The following is a 7,363-nucleotide window of genomic DNA, read 5'->3' on the forward strand; positions in this document are numbered from 1 at the left end:
GTACAATAGTGATTTCAAAGGATTTTACATGAAATAAAAAATCACTAATGTAGAAAGAAGTTTGATTTTCTCTTAAAAGTGTCTACACATATAAAACAATATGTTTGTGCCTAGTGATAAGAGAGTTATTAATATGACGACTCTACTAGTTCATATTAAACTGTAACTTCAGTTAGAGTGTCATACCATGTCCTTGACGATTGCTTGAGTAGTACACTAGTTCATACCAACCTGAAGTGAGAATGTGAAGAAGAGATTGCATAGTCCAATAGATCTGCAGCTGCAAAGTCCATGAACTGTGGTGCATTGACTTCCTCTTCTGACTCACCAACCAGGAGTACACTTGTACACATCTTACTAGAGTCCAATTCCAAGTGTAATGTGTAGCAGGTGCCTGATATGTCGTAATATTCTCAAGTCCCGTCACTGGTGCTATATAATAGATACTGCTTCCTGATAATAACCTAGCACAATATACAAATTTACAATGATAACATTCCCAGCTTGCAAACAGCCATATCTCTCAGATAAACCTTTGCCGTTATCTCCAAAGGTAACCAGTGGGCCAGCTTTCTCAATCCATATTTGATAGCAGGGCTCTATCTGCAGTCATATATCTTGATGATCCACTTGTCAAGAATCCACACTACCGGTTACACCTGTATACTGCCCTGCACTTCAAATGGATTAGACCTTCTTCGGAACCCAAACTTGGTTGGGCCCGGCATACTTGTAGAATTGTCCTTTGTCAGGAAAAACAACATTTTTAATTTTAATGGTCTCAACATCCTCAATGACTGAACATTTGACCTTGTAAACAGCCTTAACAAATTTCTGTTTAGGCTTAGGCACAAATGTCTCCTTTCTAGCCTTCGAAGGACTAGCAGTCTTAGACCTATCATGCTTCTTATTATTCACATGCTGACGAGGAGTAGTCTTACCACTAGAAACATGCTTACCATTAAAATAAGCATACATCAAATTAAAAGCACAAGACATACAATTAGCAACACCACATGCTTTATGAGAGTGATTAACAACAGGCAATTTATGCATGGTAGACATGGCATTTTTGTTATCCAACTCATGTGTGTCTGAGTTAGTCTCAGTTGCTTTCACAACTTTGACTGGAACTTTTGACACACTTGACTTGGAAACAACCCTCTCATTAGCATGATCTTCAGGACGTATTTCTTCTTGAATAACAGAAGAGGTTGCATCAAATGGTTCAACAATTGATGCTTTATAGAGGGGTTCATCAACACCCTTAAGCACATGTGGTACTTCCCTACCTTTAGCACATACATGAGGAGGGGAGTTTATGCCTAATTCTCCAATAGCAGCATTTTAATCATAACCTATTCCAGATGTTTGATTAACAGCTTGCTTACTGTAGAACTCTTTAGCCTTCGAACAAGAATTGAAGTAGGCTCTAACCTTAGTCTCAAGACCGGTGATCTTGTCTTTGAGAATAGTTTTGAGTTGTCTATAACAGTCAACTCTATTCTCTAGAAAAGATACTTGTTCTTTTAACTTGTCTTGATTAATGTGCACAAGTCTTAATTCATTGACCTATTTCTCAAGGTCTTTGATCTGCTGACTTAACAGTTCATTATCACGATGAGCACAATCTAAGGAACCTCCTAGATGATAAACTAATTCAGCATCCGTAAATTTTACCTCTTTTCTTGATGATGAAGCTTTTCCATCAATAGCCATAAGAGCAAGATTCTCATCTTCTTCATCTTCACTATCAGTATCATCCCAGCTTCTTCCCTTTGCCAAGTAAGCCCTTTCAGAGTTACTCTTCTGATTTGAATCATAAGAGTTCTTCCTTACTTGCTTTGGCTTCCTGCATTCTGTGGCAAAGTGTCCCAACTCATTGCAGTTATAGCATCTAATGGTGCTCCGATCAACCATCCCTGTTTTGTATCCACCACTACTGGTGTTAGAGGATGAAGATCCACCTGTCTGGAATCTGTTGTAGTTGGACTTGTACTTGAACTTGGGATTTTTCTTGAATCTGACATTGGAGAATCTCTTGACAATTTGGGCCATTGACTCATCTTCCAATTGCTCCAGCTCTTCCAAGGAATAAAAATCATCACTGGATTGATTTGTAGTAGGAGGATCATATTCTACTACTATCACATTTTCCTCAGCCTTGGAAAACTGTACCATTCTCTCCGACTGTTGAGATTGTTGTTGTTGTTGACCTTCGGCTACAAGAGCAGTAGATGTGCTGACCATTCTATCTTTCCCGTAGACTTCCTTTTGCTGAATCTGCTCCAACTCATAGGTTTTCAACACACCATAGAGTCTATCCAAAGAAATCTCACTCAGATCTCTAGTTTCTCAAATGGCAGTGAATCTATGTTCAAGATGAGTTGGCAGTGTTAAAAGGAACTTTTTGCTCCTAACCGGTCAACGCGGTTTAACCCGCGGAAGTTGAAAATAATTCGCACAACCGTCAAGACAGAGACAGAGCGGTTATTTGGATAAATATATTTTATCGACTCAAATGTAGCCGAGGGTTGAGACGTCAACCCCTTTTAGGCCGGCCATATTAATGTATTTTTGCGAGCTGTTCTACTAACCGTGATCGGGCAAGTGTAAGTTCGCGGGTGAAGGTGCTTCGCGATAGTTGATCACATTGTTTTGGCACTGAGGTGGAAAATGACCATTTTCTGATAAATTGTTGAGTATTGCCAATTTCGAGAATTCTACTGTTGTGTGGGTAAATTTGTTAAATGATTTATAATAATGCTGTTCATATTTTGCACTCATCCCCTATCGCTTTGTATTGAATAGTTTTAGTAAATTCCTAATTTTATTGTTGAACTGGATATACTTGTTGAGCATATTATGCTCACCCTTGTTTTATATTATTATTCTTAAACAGTAAAGTGTGAGGAAGGAAATGACGAACAGTTAGTCAAAGCTCGGAAAGGGAAGGCACTCGCAAGGTGTAATTCGGAGTAGACAGTACCTAGTATAATTATCGGGTTGACATAGTCGCCTATATAAATAAATTTGTAAGACTTATACTCTCGGTATGTAATATTAATAAGATAGTGTGATACTGATGAAGAGATGATGAAACTGTGTGCTCTTATGGTGAAGGGTATCACAAAGATAGCCTACAGGAAATTCAGAAAAGGCAAGAAGTTTTCCAGGAAAAGTGGAAGTTCTGATAAGAAAGGGTTTAGAAAGTCTAAAGGCAAAGGAGGAAAGTTTGACAGGGGAGACAACTCAAATGTCAAATATTACTATTGTGGTGAAAGAGGAAGCTAAGCCCTTTAACATCAAAGAGCTTAGAAATTTTGGAACAAAACAGTCTTAATTTTAATATAAAATTAAGTGAGTTTTGAAGATCTGTGTTGTTTAGTTTCTGCAAGTCTAAATTCTGCATGAACACTTTTCTATACAAGATTTAATTTACTTTGTTCAACCATTATCTTTCAAGAAAGACTAAAATCAGAAAAACACATTCATCCCCCCTCCTTGTGTGATTCATTAGCTAACATGAATAATTAGTAATACTAGGGAGGACTTTTTTAATGTAGTACTTGGAATATGTTAGTGATAATCATCCATCATCTTTGTAAAATTACTGAACATTCTAGAAATCTGTCAGTAGAATTTGTTCAAAAAATTTGACCAAAAATCCAGTTCTCGCAAATTAGGAGTTTAGGGCGCGTCCTACCTTATTCAAATGTTAGGATTTCCCCCAACTCATTCCACTGAGAGCGCGTCCCAAGAAAAAGGACAAATCCTAATTTGACCTGATATAACCTAATTGCTTGGTCATTTGTACTAATTATGTTCAATTGACATACTTTCATCTAAATATTTATTATACCAAATTTTGTTTATAATACGAAATAATTATTTAAGTAAAAATATACAAAGATAGTTTGGAACAACCTGTTATAATAGGAAAGCCTTATATCATGAAATTAATTCATCAAGTTGATGATAAAATCCATGGACCGTGAACAAATGTGTTAACATTCTGTTCTCGTTTTTTATCTCGATATACAAGAGATAAACAATTAATTATTGTTATCATCATAAAATTTCATTTAATTGACATTTGAAATTTATAGCCGATTTTAGTAGAGTAGTTAAATATTGTCAATGAATATTTTTAAAAAATAAAAGATATATCAATACCAAAGAGAAGCTCATACAAGTAATTGGACCTAGTCCTTACAATTCTATTTGGCTAGGCCCCAAAACACAAAAAAGAAAAGAAAAAGCCATGTAAGTGTAATATGTTCAATTCCAAATTTAAACTATTCTTATATAATTTTTGGGAAAGCAACCGGTAGAATTCATAAGTTAACACATCATTGAAATTTAGTTACTAAGGATATTGCTCACAAATCCAAACTATGACACCCAAAAACTAAAATTGGTCAAAGATCCAAAATATGACAACCAATAATAGTTGTATTTCTCACATTATCTCTTCTCTATAGCCCTCTCTAGCCCTTTCTGTCCTCAGTTTTGCCATTTTTTTAAAGCTTGCTACATTAATCGTCCTCTGCATTTCACTTCATCTAGGGAGTCTTCCTCCTGCAATAAGAAAATAACAATCTAAGTACTAAAAAAGGTTTAGGAGTTAGTTAACTTACAACATGATTGTAAATGAATTATCGTTTCACTTGAGCCAGGAAGAATTAGGAACTTCATAAATACATGGCAGTAGTCAACAAGTTCCATGTGGCCGTAAACCATAATGTGAGCCATTAGAGCATTCCACACACCAATAATAGGTTCAATATAGGTTCAATGAGAATTCTTTTAGTGAAATCTAATGCTTCATTAAGATTTCCTCTAGTGCCTAACATGTCTACTATACTTATATAATGTTGCTCTGACCTCATTGATTTAAACTACAACTTCATCTCATCAATATCACACAAGATACTACAAGCTGTAAAAACGCTAGAGAAAACTTTGTCATCAAGTTTCAATCCTTGTTTTTTTAATCTTCTAAAAAGACCCTAAAACTTTCTCCGGACGACCATTCTTAGCAAGATGGAGTATCATTGTGTCTCAAGATGTAAGATTGCGTTGTGGCATATCATTAAACACCTTCCATGCACCATCCATAGATCCACACATACAATATATTTTTAGGAACCGATTACAACTTGAAACTTCAAAATGAAAGTTTCTTTTATTGAAGAGACGATAAACATTCATTGCATCCTCCCTAGATCCAACCTCCCCACATACCTTCATTAATGTAATATGTTGGTTCATTTCAACTTGGAATCCCTCTCGCTCCAACAAAGCAACCAACTGTCTAGCTTGTTTGACTTTACCCTCCTTGGACTCGATTCATCACATTTAAGAAAGTTGTTCAAAGTCTTCATTGTATAAGAGCACCAATTTTTTCTATCAAGGACCCGCTCTAATTGACCAGCCCAAGCCTTGTGGTAGATGGGGTCATAAGGAGCAAACTCTCCATTAACAAAAGGTTCTCCTGAAACAAAATAATTTCATTTAACATATTTAAACTTAATGAATGTGTATTCTATAAAATCGAGATAATTTTAAGGCAACCAAAAACTATATTTAACCTCTATAATCTTGAGTATCTACATCCACATAAGAGTCAGGAAGCACCCACAACACATTATCCAATCCTGAGAAGGCGATAAACATATTTATTAAGAAAGACTTAGAACTCATCTTAATAAAGTGAACAAGACAAGGCTGTTAGGTCCAAATGGTACATATAGAGGGGGGTGAATGTATGTTCTTCATTTTTACTCTTTAAATGCACCGAAAATTGAAATTATAAAACAAAATAAACAAACACAAGAGATTCAGGAAATAATTCTTATATTTAGAAATTAAACCGCAATGGGTTGCTTACACCTTTGAACAAATATTCAATGTTATAAATAAATAAAATCAATACAAAATATTAGCTATCAAACTATGGCTTGTATATACCACTCTTAAAACTCATAGCTCTTTTCAAATGATGAACAATATAATCAAGAAGCTATAAATGATGACTGTTGCAGTTGTGTAAGTCTTTATATGGTGAAAATCAAAATGGGCATGACCTCTCCTTTTCAAATAAAGTTTTTAAATGTGCTGGGAATATTTTTCAAGAGCTTCGCACTATTCAAGAATGGAGAGATTCAAAACCAATATGCATCCAATTATTTATATAGGCTGGCAGGTATTCAGGAGAGAGAAAGGACACGTGGCTTCTTTGTATCCAAGTATTTTGAATTAAACATCTTGCAAATAAGCTAACTTGCGTCCCTGAAATCTCAATTCATTTACTTGTGCACACTATTATTATGTTTAACTTGATTTATCATACATATTCATGTAAGTGGCGACTAGAGGGAGTTTCAAGCTGCTTAGGATACTTTTCCACTTTAATTCTATGAAAACCAAGTGAGTGGTGACTAGAGAGCTTCCTTGAAAGTCTTACTTGTGATTCCTAGTAGCGTAGAAGCTAAGTTGTGAGTCCTTGAGTCACTAAGGGACTTTAACTTGTGACTAGAGTGATACAACAAGGTATGCCTTAGATTTTCTCTAGGTGGCGACCCCTAGGTGACCCAAACAACCTTACTTGATACCATTGATCTTCTAGGAGACTTCACCTTTGCATTTTCATGCTAACTTACGATTAAAACACTTCCTTGGAGCCCGTAGTTGCGAATGAAAGAGCCTAGGAAACCTTAGTTGCGAGAGGTGCAACCTAGGAGGCTAGGATGTGAGCCATAGAGCATATGGGAATGTTTTTCTCTTTCCTTCCCATTCTAAGTTGTGACCAGGAATACTAGGATAGCTAGGAGAATTGTTTAACTTATAAAATAATCAGGTAATGCAAATTAACTCCTTACTAGCGACCATAATAGTAATACATGCACCTCTGAATTTCTTTTTGCTCTCGTTTATTCCCAGATATTCCTACTAAGTCAAGACCAATTCTTGTACTAATATATCAAACTGTATTTCTAGGATATTGCTTCTGATAATCAATAAACTGATCATGGTGACTCCTACTACAAGGTAGTGATAGTTATGCAATCCTTGAGTTGTACTGTCTTCAAGTCTTCTCTCTCGAGTCTTCGTATGAACTAGAAAACCTGTATTCTCATAGATGAATCCTCACTTAACAATCGTTCTAATGATAGTACAGTTTCCTTTTACGGATCACTGACACCAAGTGTAATGGTCTGGTTTACAGGTGACTAGTTCCGCTTTTAGGCCTTCTACTATAATCTTCTCAAATCATTGTTAAGTCTTCTACCAAATACATAAAACTTCACGTAGAATCCTTGAGATCTTCACACTGATCCTAATAACTGCTTCGATTGAC

The 7,363-nt window shown here is 35.8% G+C and overlaps 1 long non-coding RNA gene across 1 annotated transcript; it reads right to left on the bottom strand.

Annotated features, from left to right (window-relative positions):
• Positions 1–4,280: 4,280 nt before the first annotated feature.
• LOC141668738 (uncharacterized) lies at positions 4,281–5,668 on the bottom strand. Its single transcript, XR_012553173.1, has 3 exons — positions 5,595–5,668; positions 4,888–5,497; positions 4,281–4,581 (listed from the first exon to the last, which is right to left on the bottom strand). It is a non-coding gene; the product is annotated as an uncharacterized LOC141668738 (long non-coding RNA).
• Positions 5,669–7,363: the final 1,695 nt, after the last annotated feature.

This window comes from Apium graveolens, chromosome 6, assembly GCF_009905375.1.
Source record: "Apium graveolens cultivar Ventura chromosome 6, ASM990537v1, whole genome shotgun sequence".
Taxonomy (NCBI): Eukaryota; Viridiplantae; Streptophyta; class Magnoliopsida; order Apiales; family Apiaceae; genus Apium; species Apium graveolens.